The following is a 15,576-nucleotide window of genomic DNA, read 5'->3' as shown; positions in this document are numbered from 1 at the left end:
TGTGCCTAAAGGGCCCGGTGCTAAGGCACCCAGGCCTAGGGGAAGGAACAACCGCCCCAGTGATTCCGTCAACCAGGACGGTCGGGCAGCGGACACGCATTCCGAAGATAGCTGGTCCACGGTGGACCTAAGAAGAAGGTTGGAGGCCAAGTATGAAAAGGCCAAAGGAGAAAAGGTCCGGCCTCGCGGAGATGACCTCCGAAATCATCTTAATGACAAGCTCCGGGGACGTGACCTCCCGGAGAGTGATACAAAGAGGCTCGAGGAACAGATCGCTGCATTGACCAAGCTGGTCCGGAAGCAAAGTGGGGCCCTGTCAGACTCTGAGGAGTAAGACCCGGAACCATGTATTCGGAGGATCGCGGAAACGTCCCTCCCGGATAACTTCAAAATGCCTCACATAGAATTATATGAGGGGAGGACAGACCCGCGCACCCATCTAGCTAAATACAACAAAATGATGCAAGTGGCGCGCGTCAGTGAGGACGCCAAATGCATGTGCTTCTCACTCACCCTTACCAAGTCCGCGGAGGACTGATGGAAAAGATTAGCTCCCGGATCCATCCACAGTTGGAAGGAGCTACAGTCCGCATTCAGAAGGCAGTTCATTGCTGCCCGAGACCACGACATGGAGGTTGGTTCCTTAACCAACATCAAGCAGCTACCCAATGAGAACCTCAAAGCTTTCATTCAGAGAATGATGGAAGCTGCTGCTAAGACCAAGGTCAGCGGCGACATGAAGCTGATCGCCCTTCAATCGGGCCTTACTGTCGGCTCCCTGCTATGGGGGGAAATGCAAAGGAGACGGGCAGAAACGCTGTCCGAATTCATGTCAAAAGCTCAGGGAATCATCAACCTTGAGGATGCCTACCAGCAGGCCTTTGGAGTTCCCCCAGCTCCGACGCCTTCCGTGACTGCGCCGAGCTTTGCTTCGCAAGCTCCTGCACCAGCCCTCACGCTTCCAGGAGCCCAGTTCACTCCAAGCGTGTATGGGCCTTCCGCGTCTGCTCAGACGCCAAGTCAAACCCATTTCTCTGGGTACGGAGCTGTACAAACCGGATGTAGTATCGCTCCCGGACCGTCGCAACCGCAAGCGGAAGGCCCAGAACAAAATCTGAGCCAATCGCGGAATAAACGAGGCGGAAGAAACTCCAACCGGGGGGACCATTCAAAGAAACCCCGGAAGAACTATGAGCCCAAGTTCACAGAGTACACCAGTTTGATAGACTCACGAGAGAATGTCTATCGGGCGACCTGTAATATGGTCAACTACAGGAAGTCCCCGAAAATGTCTCACGGAGGAAGGCGTCCGCGAGACTCCAATAAGAGGTGTGAGTTCCACGGAGACGTGGGGCACACCACAAACGAATGTCTTCAGCTGAAGGATGAGATTGAGTCCCTGGCAAGGGCGGGACACCTCGGTCAATGGGTGAGGATACCCATAATCTATCCCGGACAGGGAGTAGTTCACGGAGCTGCATATTCCCCAGGACAGAGGGGGACCGCTAGCGCTCTTGGAGCCGGTCACCCCCAAGCTCCTGGGTCTCAGTTCCCAGCGCTTCCTGCTCCAACCTCTCCGGCACCCATTGCCTTGTTGGCCCCAGGACCCGGCAACCCATATCCGCTCGGCCTAGCTCCGCCACCCGTTGACGGACACATAGCCACCATTTCCGGAGGACCGCACCTTGCCGGAAGCACACGCAACTCCCAGAAAAGGTACTTGAGGGAATTATAACACACCGGGGAGATGTGCGCCCTGGTTCAGTCACCTGCACAGCGTCCCCCCGAATGATGGATCTTCCCATCACCTTCACGGAAGATGACGCTCGACATGTGCACTTCCCCCACAACGATCCCCTCATGGTGGAAGCCCAGATTGCCAATAAGAAGGTCTCACGGATCTTGGTCGATAACGGAAGCTTCGTAAACATCCTCTTCAGAGCTGCCTTCCACGCGATCGGATTAACCGAGACAGACCTGACCCCATGCCCCATCCAGCTTCAAGGGTTCAATGGGGATGCACTCATGCCATTAGGCAAAATTCAACTTCTAGTCACCCTCAGAGGAGAAAGTGACGCTTGTGCCTTCAAGCACTGCACATTCGTGGTGGTCGACTGCCCCACGGCGTATAATGCCATCCTAGGCCGACCGGTCCTAATAGATTGTGGGGCCATAACCTCGATTCGCCACTTATGCTTGAAGTTTCCATGCGACGATGGGCGTATCGACACCCTCCGAGGAGACCAACGAAGCTGTTATAACGTCTCCGTCCGATCCGTCTACATGGTCCAGGAGACGGTTGCTGCCGTTCCTTTGGCGGAGGAATTACCAGAAACTGGGGGTGCTCAAGGGGCATGCTTTGACGAACTCGACCCTAGAGTGGGGATCGAGAGAGCGATAGAACCGATGGAGGAAGTCGAAGAAGTGATCCTCAACCCAGGAGATCCCACCAAAGTCATTCAGGTGGGGAAAAACCTTCCGTCGGCCATTCGAGAAAAGATCGTGGCCACTGTGAAGAATAATCAGGATATCCTGGCATGGTGCCACGCTGATATGACGGGGATTAATCCTAATGTTGCGTGCCACGCACTCAACATAGACCCATCTGCAACTCCAGTTCGCCAAAAGAGGAGGCCGTTAGACCCAGTGAGGGCCGAAGCAGTCAAAGCTGAAGTGGACAAGCTGATGTCCATAGGCTTTCTCCAGGAGTCACACTATCCCGTGTGGTTGGCCAACCCAGTTCTGGTCCCGAAACCCAATGGGTCCTGGAGAATGTGCATTGACTTCACGGACCTAAACAAAGCCTGCCCGAAAGATTGTTTCCCTCTTCCGCGAATCGATCAGATGGTAGACGCTACTTCCGGGTATGAACTCTTATCCTTCATGGATACGTACTCCGGATACAACCAGATCAAGATGCATGTCGCGGACCAGGAACACACCAGCTTCCTCACGGACAAGGGTGTCTACTGTTACGTGGTCATGCCTTTCGGTTTGAAGAATGCTGGGGCGACGTACCAGCGTCTAGTAAACAAGATGTTCAAGGACCAGCTGGGGAGGAACATGGAGGTGTATGTAGACGAAATGTTGGTAAAATCCAAGACCTCCGGGGACCACAGTGACGACCTTGAGGAAGCTTTCGCCGTGATCCGAAAGTATGGAATGAAACTGAATCCGAAGAAATGTACTTTCGGGGTCTCGTCGGGGAAGTTCCTCGGTTTCATTGTCAGCTCCCGCGGAGTGGAGGCCAACCCTGAGAAAATTAAGGCGTTCATAGATATGCCTTCTCCCCGGAAGCATAAGGATGTCCAAAGCGTTACCGGAAGGATAGCTGCTCTCAGCCGCTTCGTATCTAAGGCCACTGACAAATGCGTCCCCTTCTTCAATGTGTTGCGAGGAAACAAGAGGTTCGAGTGGACCCCCGAATGCGAAGCAGCCTTCCAACACCTCAAGGAACATCTAACCCGAGCTCCCATTCTGTCCAAACCTGTCGAAGGAGAGGCGTTGTTCTTGTACTTAGCTGTGACAAAGCACGCCGTTAGTGCCGCACTCGTCCGGGAAGACGGCCGTATCCAGCTCCCTGTGTATTACGTAAGCAAGGGGTTACTGGACGCCGAGTCCAGATATTCAATGATCGAGAAACTCTCCCTCTGCTTGCTAATCGCTTCGCGGAAGCTAAGGCCCTATTTCCAGGCGCACACCATCAGAGTACTCACCAACCACCCTCTCCGACAAGTCTTGCAGAAGCCCGAGTCTTCTGGCAGATTGCTTAAATGGGCCATGGAACTGAGCCAGTTTGACATCCACTACCAGCCACGTGTTTCCATAAAAGGACAAGCTCTCGCAGACTTTATTGTGGAATGCTCAGGAATGAATGACCTCGCGGAAGATCCTGTCCCGAAACTTCCCACATGGAAGGTCTATGTAGACGGAGCCTCAAATGAAAAAGGAGCTGGAGCAGGGGTCATCCTAATATCTCCCCAAGGACATCAGCTCCAGAGCGCCATCCGTTTCGCATTCCCAGCATCCAACAACGAGGCAGAACACGAAGCCATGCTAGCTGGATTACAACTGGCCAGAGAAGTCGAAGCCCAAAAAATCAAAGTATACAGCGACTCCCTACTTGTGGTAAACCAGATATCCGGAGAATACCAAACAAAAGGCGAAAAAATGGCTGCCTACGTGTCTCTCTCCCGTGGCCTCCTACAGCATTTTAAAGGCTACCAAATCCGCCAGGTCCCCCGGGACCAGAATTCACTCGCGGACACGCTGGCCAAGCTTGCAACAGACCCGGAGATTGAACAATATGGCCTAGTGCCCATCGGGCACTTAGAAGCCCCCAGTACTGAGACACGGAGGGTAAACGCCATCATCGACTATTCCCATTCCTAGATAGGACCCATCCTCAGATTTCTCACCACCGGAGAGCTCCCCACTGATAAAGCTGACGCAAGAAAGCTCCAATATCAAGCTCCCCGATACGTGGTTATGGATGGAAAGCTTTACCGCAGGGGGTTGTCCATACCCTTCCTTAGGTGTGTTGCCGGAACCGAAATCAGCACCATCATCCATGAGATTCACGGAGGCTTCTGTGGCGACCATACCTCCGGGCTGAGCCTCTCCAAAAAGATCCTTCGTCAAGGGTACTTCTGGCCCACCATGAAGAAGGATTGTGTGGATTATGTCAGAAAATGTGAGCAGTGCCAGAGGTACGCCAAGGTTCCGCGAGCGCCGCCTACAGAAATTACCTTAATGACCAGCCCCTGGCCGTTCGCCGTTTGGGGCATTGACCTAGTAGGTTCCCTTCCAACTGGAAGGGGCGGAGTGAAGTATGCCATAGTCGCGGTAGACTACTTCACCAAATGGGCTGAAGATGAACCTATGAACACGGTCACATCTAAGAAAGCACTGGACTTTGTCATCAGGAATATAGTGTGTCGTTTTGGGCTTCCACGAAAAATTGTGTCCGACAACGGGAAGCAATTTGATAGTGAACATTTCACGGACTTCTGTGCTTCGCATGGAATCATCAAAAGCTTTTTCGCAGTCGCCAGACCTCAAGCTAATGGGCAAGTGGAAGCAGTAAACAAAATCTTAAAGACCACGTTGAAGAAAAAACTCCAAGCATGCAAGGCTCACTGGCCGGAAGAGCTTCCGCGAGTACTTTGGGCCTATCGCACGACAGAGAGGACTTCGACGGGGCACACACCTTATTCCATGACCTTCAGTTGCGAGGCCGTCATCCCAGTAGAAACTATGATCCCCTCTCACAGGCAGGACACCTACGACCCTACCCGGAACCACGCCCTTCTCCAGGAGTCCCTGGACATGATCGAAGAGCTCCAGGAGCAGTCACAGGTCCAACTCAAAATGTACCAAGGCAAGATAGCCCGACACTTCAACACAAGAGTCAAGAGCCGTACATTCGAAGTTGGGGACCTTGTCCTACGGAGAGTATTTCCTGCTACGCAGGACCCGAGAGTGGGAGTCCTCGGACCCAACTGGGAAGGCCCCTATGAAGTACAAGAAAAAGTGGGCCATGGGACGTATCACTTAAAGAGACTCGACGGATCTAAAGTCCCACGCGCCTGGAACGCGGAGCACCTCCGCCGTTACTATCAGTAGGCCCCGGACTATCTAGTCGAAAGTCCTTGGTGGACGTAGCAAAATGTAAAATGTGGAGATAATCCTCCCTGCTGTAAAACACATGCCTAATAGGCTAATTTAATGAAACACGGAGAGATTCACTCCGCTTTTACTGCATTTTTTATCCCTGTGTTCAAAGCTGCGTTTTAACAAGTGACCACGCGGTCCGGAGACGTCCGGACCCCACGCTCACTTAGGGGGGTATACATGGCTAAGGCATATCCATACGCCCCTTGAACAAAACATACACAGAACACCACTTATGTGCTAGCATTGTGTTTGAAATTTTTAAATTGTTAAGCTTAGGTTAATTTGTTGCCATGAACATACTTGCATTACGTGTCATGTGTGCATTATGTGTTTATGTGAAAATTGCCATTGAAATGTCTGCCATTATGCATCATGAAAATTATCTCCTGTGTAGCCCAGCGATGAACAGGACTGGGGGTTGGGGCACATTCAGAGAGCTACGCCGAAACACTCCCAACTTCCGGGCAAGTCCTTCAAAAAATATTCTGCGACCGCTGTAAAGCTTTGCTTCGCAAGCTCCAGCTCCGGGTCTCACAAAGTAAAGATGGCAAGATCCGCGACCGCTGTAAGCTTTGCTTCGCAGGCTTCAGCTCCGGGTCTAACAAAATAATGCATGGCGAGCTCCTCGACCACTGCAAGCTTCGCTTCGCAAGCATCAGCTCCAGGAGTAGATATGATCGATCCCCCGATTACAGCAGGCCTTGCTTCGCAAAGCCCCTGCCCCGGGATCGCACATGGTTGGCGTGGCAATTTCCCCGACCGTAACGAACCTTGCCTCGCAGGGCTTCGTGCCAAGCCCCTGAAGTCGGCCACCGTGGGGTTCGCAACGACAGTTAGTTTTGCTTCGCAAAGACCTAGCCCGAAGTCTAGCGACGCTCACCAAAAGAATTCCCGTTCTGGCACCATGGAACGGGTCGCCCTAGCCATCCCAGTGGACGGTATAACTACAAGTCCCGAGATTGGCTATTTACCTTAGGAAGGCTGAGTACGATGAAAGAAGGAGTCTGGCCATTGGAACTAAGAATCCTCCGCAACCTAGAAACTACGTGGGAAAAGACATAAGCTTTTGGAGCTTCAAGTTGGAAATGCTTAGGTTCTGGCCGTTGGAACCAGAACCTCATGCGCCCCTACGACAGTTTCTATCGTATAAAAGTATCTATGCTAAACGCAAAGCTAAACAAAGAACTCGGCAGAAAAAGAATGAAAAATGCTATAATTATGGAAAATACGTCTGCAATGAGAAAAGAGTACAGGGAGCTTCGCCCCAAAGGAAAAAACAAGTGGAAAATGATAATCAGTAAAGAATATTTTTTACAAATGATAAAACCCCTTCAAGCATTGGGGGTGGCTGCGGCTTCCACGACCGCGGCCTCGGGGACATCGGTTTCAACTGAGGACAGCGAAGTCGGCTCTTTGGAAGGAAGAACGGCATCACGGGCTGGATCAGAGGTCCCCGCCCCTTCAAGGACTTCTGCCTCAGGGGCTCCAGCAGGCTCGTCAATGTTGTAAGTTTGGACGTACACCTCTAGGCCTTGATCCCACACCTGTAGCTTCTCCCTCATGGCGTCGGCATCCTCTCCCAGATAGCCTAATACCTCCGGGTTCACTTTCCAGAGAGTATGCATGAGGACCACATGCGATATATTAATCGTCCTGTTCAGTACCACCTCGGCATCCTCCTTCTCCTTCAAGCGCTCCGCCTCGGAGGTTGCCAGCTGTGCCTCCGCGACAGCTAATTGAGCCCTCAGTTTTTCCATCTCGGCCTTGGAGGCATCCCGCTCTCCCTTAAGAGAATCAATCTCCTTGCGCTGCTCCTTATTTTGGTTCAGCACGGATTGCTTCTCGGTCACCCCCTGGCAGTGAATTGCAAGGCTCCAATCTCTTTATCCTTCTCGGCGAGCCCCAACTCCAGCATAGACACGAGATCCCTGCTCCTCTTATGAAGTTGCTCCTCCTCGTGCAGCTTATTCTGAAGAGTGGAATATTCCTCTTGCTGCTTAAGGAGGAGATCATTTTTCGATTGCAAGCGGGCTTCCAAGGTATCCTTCTCCTCCCTGGCTTGGGATAGCTCTTCCCGGAGCTTGGAGTTTTCGGCCTTCAAGTCATCCGATCGCTGTTTGAACTCATTCTCTGCGCTGGCCCGGTACTCTCGATATTTGGCAAGATATTTCTTGTCCGCCTCTTCCTCAGCCGTGCGCCGGGCCTGGTCGATCTTCTCCGAAGCCTCCCCCCTTATGCTCTCGACCTGTTGGTTCAGTTTCTGCTTCTCCGCCTCCAAGGCCTGGCGAGCCACCTGGCTCTCCTCCAGCTGAACCAGAACTGCACCCACCTCCCGGAACGAGCGTTCCGCGATGAGAGAGGCCTGCAAGGAAAGATAACAGAATGAGTTAAGCAGAACCAAATGCACTAAGACAGATGATCCCAGAACACAACAAATGACGGCTTACCCCAGAAAGTTGCTGCTTTACGGCATGCGTCAGCAACAGTGGGTCCTTACTGCTACTGATGGCCCATTTCTCAGAATTGAGCTCGCACAAGCTCAGGGCCATGTCCTCCATCATCTCTGCTCCGAACGGCGCCAATGCACGTCCGAGCCTGGGCACCAGCCTCTTCCCCAAGGCCGGGCCATCCAAGACCGCTCTAGCCGGGTGAAGGGATCTCACCCCTTCGGCCAACTCAGCTCTCTTCACGGCAGACAGGTTGTCTGCCCTTCCCTGAACAACAGCCTTCTCGGCCTCCAACCGCCTCTTCAAAAAATTATCAGCCCGTCTCACACCCTCCAGGAGGGTAGCGGGGAAACGGGTTGGTTTCCGAGGGAAGTGGAACTTCAGGCCAGGCGGAGGGAGGCTTGTTTGTTGAGAAAGTGGAAGAGGAGGAGAAGAAGGAGACCCCGAAAGGGTAGACTCCCTTTGGACCGGAGGAGGAGGTAGACGGGGTATTAGGGATGGTAGCGGAGTCACTACCGCCCCGGGTTGATGTTGCTGCTGATGTTGCTGTTGTTTCGGCTGCTGCTGTGGCGGTGTTGATTTTCTTTGTTGTTGTTGTTGATGTTGTTGTTGTTGTTGTTGTTGCTTTTGCTTTTGCTGCTGGGGTTGTGGTTGCTGCTGGGAGAGGGTAGTCTGGTGAGGACTGTGCGCGGCCCGGAGGTCTCCGTCACCTCCGGGGGAAGAATGTCTGAGGCGTTTCCTCTTGTCGCCCTCAGCCTCTCCTCCAGGACGCTTGCTCACCCCGGTCGTCTTCACGGGGAACACAAGACCTTCCCCATCGCTGCTGCTACTCGAGACCATCATGGTCTCGGAAGGCCCATCGGCAGGAGACTTCTCTACCCCCGGAGACACTTGCGCCTCGCCACTTGTCTTCTTGGGAGTGGCAGCTTTACCTCCCCTACCAGCTTTGGCCTTTCGTCCTTTCCCCTTGGACGGGTCTTGGCTGGTAGTAGCCTTCTTAATAAGCGAGGTAGCTCTCCCCAACATTTTTTCTTTGGGATGTTCTGCAAGAAACGTACGAAGCAAGGTTAACGAACCAGCAAGCAATGTGAAAGAAGATAAGCAGAAGACAAGACAATCAACAACATAAAAGCACAAGCAAGTCCGCCAGCAGGGAACAAGGAACAAAAAAGAGAGACGTTTGAGAGGGACGACCATGCACGAGAAACGTGGATGGCCTTCCCCGAGCGAAACAAGACACCGCTTCCTGCTCCAGGAAGCTCCCGTACTCCTTGAAGTCCGGGAATGACATGCTGAGGGAAGAAGGGTCAACCATGATGACACCTTCTGGCAGACTACCGTCACTCAAACACCCGAGGAGCTCATCTACCCTATCGCAATATCTGTCAAAGGGTACCCTACGCGGATCTAGCCTAAGGAAGCGGGGATCGAACCCCATCTGAGAGGTCCGGGAAACCTCAGATAGGCTGGGGGTGTGAATCAATCGAAAGCTAGCCTTACCTATCCCGGAGGTGCCAGCTCCTGGAGTCCCTTCATTGGGGTATGCCGCGGCGTAGCGAGCCTCAATTTCTTCTTCCTCCGACTGGGGGTCGGGGAACCTCTTCGCCCAACTGGGGGACAAATTATTCTCGTCCTGGACTGCCTGGCAGATCACCTTGGACAGTTCCAGGGCAATCTGCTCCCGGACGTCAGCGGACACCTGACTTTGCCCCCTGCCACTCACTGGCCCAATATTTTGGAAGGAGGCGAGTAGCCCATACTCTCTCAGAGATTCGGTGGTCACAAGTCCTTCCACCTTCAGCTCTTCCTCCGAGAACCCCTCGTAGAATTGCGACCTCCTTATCATCTCCGCACAGCGAGGCGTCCGCGGGATGGCTTCTGCAAAATTCAAGCATGGGTGTCAAAAATCCTCCCGGAAGGCAAATCAAACGTGATGAAACAAAGTTAAAAAAGAAAGGAAGGGGCACTTACCAGGGACTTTGAAGTCCAAAGACAGAGCTGGCACCCTCTTCAATGGGAAACCAGTCGTCAGGAACCAGTACTCCCGGAGATCTGGAACCCTCGCGGTATGACAGGTGGGGCACATCACGTCCGGATACCTCTCCAGCCTGTAGAACCCCACCTTGTCTGAATGGCCTCTCATGGGCTGAGACTTCAACCCGTAGAAGTACAGCACCTCCTCCGGGGTAGGAGCCTCCAGGTCCCTGGACTTGCAAAAGATGTACCACCCCGCTAGGAGCTTATAGCTGGGGGGAATCAACTGGAAGGGGGCAATCCCCGCCTTCACGCAGAAATGGGCAAAATAACTCCTTAGGGGCAAATGTGCCCCACACACTATATGTGCCCAGCTCCAAGCACCAAAACCCTCGTGACTCTGGCTAGCCGACTCGCCCAGCACCGACAGACGGTGCCACATCAGGCCTGGGATGTTCTTCAGGCCTGCCTCTGAGGAATACAGCTCCAGCATGCCGTAGTTCCTGAACAGGTTCGGCTTCTGGTCCATCTCCCAGATTGAACTGTTGATAGTCGGTGGGCTAGCCGCGACCACTTTAGTTTTTCCTTTCCCCTTTGCGCCAGCGACAGGGGAACCTTTCTCCTGGGCAGATTCAGCCTCTACCGCAGTGATGAGTTGTTCCTTTGAGATGTTCGTCACTGAACAAAAGAAACAAAGAAGAAAACACTCTAAGCAGTCAGCACCCTTGTCATACCCTAACGGTATCAAAGGCGTCGGGGAGACCCTCCCCGAAAACTGCCGAGAGAAGTGTTTTTCCAGAGAAAGACACCCTAAAGGCGTTCACGCTTATGCCCTAAAACAGCAAACCAGAACAGCGCAAGCAAGACGAGGAACAACTTTCCAAACGCAAATCATCAAAGCATGCAAAAAGATCACTTATTGACTCACATCAGTCACATGCCTATCAAAGCCCTATTCACGCATGCATAAAGATGACACCGGCAGAAAACTCAACCCTAACAACTACCAACGATCTGAAGTTTAGAAGGAAATTTCAAAGTAAAAATACTTACTGGTATTCGAGTATTTGAAGATTGAGGGAGTAACCGGATCACTGCACCGCACGAACACGTGAAGTGAAAGCTGCAAAGACAAGCAACAATTCAAACCTGGAACCTCGGCGAACAAACCTACTGCCAAAACGAAAGAAAAGTTTCTGGATTCCTTACCAAAAGAAGTGGCGAATTCGAAGGAAAGGAAGCTTGGAAGCTTGAGAGTTCGAAGATGTGGGAATCTGAGAATCTGAAAGCTCGAGAATTTGAAAGCGTAAAGAGGAAGAAAGGTCCGTTCCCTCGTTTTTATAGCAGGAAAGAAGTCGTTTCGAATTCCTCAAATGGACGGTCCCGATCTTCCCATTCCGTGTGCATCAGATCCAACGGCTGGGGGTAAAGGGCTGGTCCTATTTATGGCTCCTCGGATAGGAATAAAGTATTTATTTCCCATCATTGCACCATCTCGGGCCCAGCGTACCATTAAATACCGTCAAATCACCACTCAGACGCCTGACGCACGCGAACTCAGCCAATCACCTCATGCGCACGTCTTGATCGCAAAACCAGTCCCTGCATGACGCGTGGCCCTCGCCATACTTGAGTACTTGAGTTCAAATAGAAGAGATTTCCTTCTTTTTCGTACTAACACTCAGACGGGAAAAAGGAACTCTTCCAGGGACACAGGAGGTGACCCCTCGTCTAATCTAGGGATCAGAATACCCGGAGGACTGTACAAGCCCCCGGACCTCTCAAGCTCCGTGACCTTGGGGGGTAAATGTTATCCAGGTTTCCGGATAGCGTTTAGATGGATAGCCTTCGGGGAGCAGAATCATCAAGGTCTTCCACGTTGGGTGACCAAGGCTCACGGATGGACAGAAAGGCTTCGCCTCTCCCGTTTAGTGTCTAGCACACTCCTTCAAGCCACCGCGACTCGGAAGCTCGTCAGTTCTCCCGGACTCCCGAAGGGATATCCTTCGGGGAAGGTCCTTCCAGGAGAAGCTCTTCAGGTTATCTTCGCAGATACGGTTCCGTGCTTCGCACGGAAGAAGACCAAGTGGTCGAGTCATGGAGGAGGCATAGTTGGGATGATATTCACCTGACACAGGATCCTGCCTGACACGCCTGACAGGTCAAGGCCGCACACATCCCAGCACGCCTAAGGGTACCTTTTCGCCTACTGTTCCGCTGACTGCCTGGAAGTGACGGCTGCCTTTTGCTATTTCCCATACTTTCATGTAATTATACCTGCGTAGAGTCTTGTAGCCATGCTACTACAGTAATTGTATCCCCTATTTATGGCTGGTGTAATTAAGACTAAGGGGACAGAGTAAAACCCTAATAAAAAACCCTAGCTATAAAGACCCCCTCATTTTACGATAGGAGGGACGGCCAAAAAATCACATAGCAAGAACTCTGCTAAAATCTCTCTAGCTTCATCTTCTCCAAGAGAACCCGAGAGAAACACTGTGAGGTTGTGAGGTTCTTGTACACCAGCTGTTTAACTGTAATTCTCTACAAGTATAATAACATCGACTCGTGGACTAGGGCTTGTTAACGCCTGAACCACGTAAAAACACTGTTTGTTTATTTACATTTCTGCACTTATACAGTTCTTATCTTTTTATTATTCCGTTCGTATCCGTTTCCGAAAAACTCGGTAAACACAAGTGAATATTAGTTGTACTCAAAACAAGTCCCATCTGAGATATTCAGTACTTGTGTGTTACCAAGTTGAGGGTTAAAACTGAAAGGTTTTTTAATAGAATTCAGTCTTGTAAAGACAAGTATTTTCTGGTAACAAAATATTGTAAGAATTCTACCTATATGGACCTAGAGGTGGTGCCGCCTCTCATGAGAATTGGGAGTATTCTCAAGAACGTCCATGAATGGAAAGTGCACATGGCCATTAACGGTGCAAAACGAGACATAGAGGTCTCAAGTGAACATCGCAAAGGTGTGTGTGTTATCACCGATTTGTTATCATGAAAAGATGGTTCAATGCCTATTGCAACCAATTTTTCGACAAATTTTGTGATAATTACACTATAGTAAAGTTCAAGTTGAAAAACACTTTGCTTTATACACTAATGCAATGACTCCTATAAGAGAGAATTCTTATTTAATCAAGTGGGGGATATGTTATATTTTAAAATATAATGATTGATTAAATAAATGTTACAATAGATAACTATTTAATCTAGTGGGGGAATGTTATATTATTTTATAATATAATGTAATATTATATTATATTATATTATATTATAATATAATATTTTAGATTAAATAAATGTGACAAAGAGTGTCACATTTTGTAACATATAATAGAGAGTTACAATATTTAGATAAATGAGATATATCCAAATAATGTAACATATTTGGTGTTACAAATTTGTAACTTCCAAATATTACCCTTTATTGTGTAAATTTTTTGTTACACAATATTGAGATGAATTTCATAAAGCCATATGTGATATGGCTGTTAGAGATGTGATTTTAACCCCAATAATGTGTTTTGGGAGTTACAAAATCATTTGGGAGGGTTTGGAACCGTTTGGAAAAACAGCACATTTTTTAGTGCTGAAAATGGTCAGTGGTCGCGACCACTGAATGTTGGTGGCCGCGGCCTGTGGGACAGAGGCTAGTGGCTGTGGCCACTAATGTCTCTGGCCGCGGCCACAAGCCAAAACTGACCATTTTTTCAGTTTTTTCAATCTTTGTTGAACGGCTCAAAAAACCCAAATAACTCCCAAATCTCATTTTAAATTCCATATTAATCCAATTAAACATTGGTAACAGCCATGGGGGTTGGTGGAATTTGAAATTCAAAGGGTGTCTCTAAACTCTATAAATAGGAGCCAATAGCTCACTTGTAAGACACAACATTTCTATCCATTAGAGCACTTGGCTAGAAACACCTTGAGGCTTGATTATTCCAGAAAGCATTTCCTATAATTTGTGAGAGATCCCTTAGTGCTTGAGTTAGGGGGAAATAAGCTTTTGGACAAAGGTTTCAAACCTTGTTCAAGTTGGTGATCCCCAACACTCTTCACTTTGGTTGTGTGAGTGAAAGTTTATTGTTTTGGTTCTTGTTCTTATTTTCTTCTATTGCTCTTTCTTCTTTTCTTCTTATTCTATTTACTTGTACTTTTGTTTAAGAGTTGTAATCCTTTTATTTCCTTTGTTCAAACACTTCTAGTTTACTTGTATCTTTTTGTAATAGAGTTGTACTTTCTATTTCTATCATCTTACATCTCCTTCTCCTTTTATTTGTATTTTCAGTTATAGAGTTGTAACACTTTATTTAATCAATCCTTGTCTATTGTAATATTTTGCATAGAGTTGTAATATTTTCTTACCATTTCCATTGAGACAATTTATATTTTCCTAACAGCATTCAGGGCAGCCTTGGCAGTGGCCAGCTTGGCTCAGATCTCTTCATTTATGGCCTTAGCATGAGCTATGCTTCGGTATTGGGCCAGGACGGACTACAGAATAACAAAACAAGTTCAAATAAAAAAAGAAAAGGAAGAACATATTAAACAAAAAGGAAAAAAAAATAGTTATGGGAGAAGGAATCACGTTGAGATTCATCCCCATGGTAGATTAGAGGACGTCCTCTGGGATGCGCTCCTCTATGGCCCTCAGGTCCCTCGCACTAGCTTTGTATGCGTGACCCACCATATGAGTTGCAGTCTCATATACTATACCCCGAAAGGATTCGGGGATTCTAGGTCTTGTGTTTCCACCGGTATTCAAACGATGGGGGCCTTAGTTTGAATGACTTGGGGAGGTGGAGGCATGTTTTGAGGAGGAGGAGGAAGTTGCTCAACAATGACAGTAGTCACCGGAGCTGGCTCCCGAGAGGAGCTCGTGTCTTTACCCTTGGAGGGGGATTTTGTAGTATCTCCCATCTTAGGGACGGTCTTCTTCGCCACTCTGGGCCTCATCATGATGGGGCCCACTCCGGTTTTCATAGCCTGAAAGGCAGTCCGTAGGTCGGGAGCTCCGATCGATTCCATCTCTTCGCCAAAAGTTATGGTTCAAAGACATGTAAAGAAAAGGGTGAAATATAGAACCTACCCTCCGGGCTGGGGGAGGAGTCTATTATCACTAGCTCGGGTGTATGAGTCGGGCTAGGCACGACCTCCAGCCTTGGAATTAATGGAGGGGAGGAGAATCTAACGATATAATCTCTAAGATCCTTGGGGCTAGATTGTCTACATATTGCCTAAACCCAGGAGAAAATGCTCCCTGAAGCAGAGAAGGCCAGGTCCTAAGGTTGGTTCCGTACTCTTCAAAAATAGAAGACCTAAAGTTCAGCGTGTTGTTAACTACAATGGTGTGAGTGGGAAAACTGTGGTCGTAACGTACTACTAAATGATCTACGCATTGAAGGAGAGTTACATTTATGTCCGGGTCAATGGGAGAACCTCACGAAAATGTTACT

The sequence above is a fragment of the Humulus lupulus genome, chromosome 1 (genome assembly GCF_963169125.1).
Source record: "Humulus lupulus chromosome 1, drHumLupu1.1, whole genome shotgun sequence".
Taxonomy (NCBI): Eukaryota; Viridiplantae; Streptophyta; class Magnoliopsida; order Rosales; family Cannabaceae; genus Humulus; species Humulus lupulus.
The sequence above is the reverse complement of the archived record's forward strand: the minus strand, read 5'-3'. Positions refer to the sequence as shown.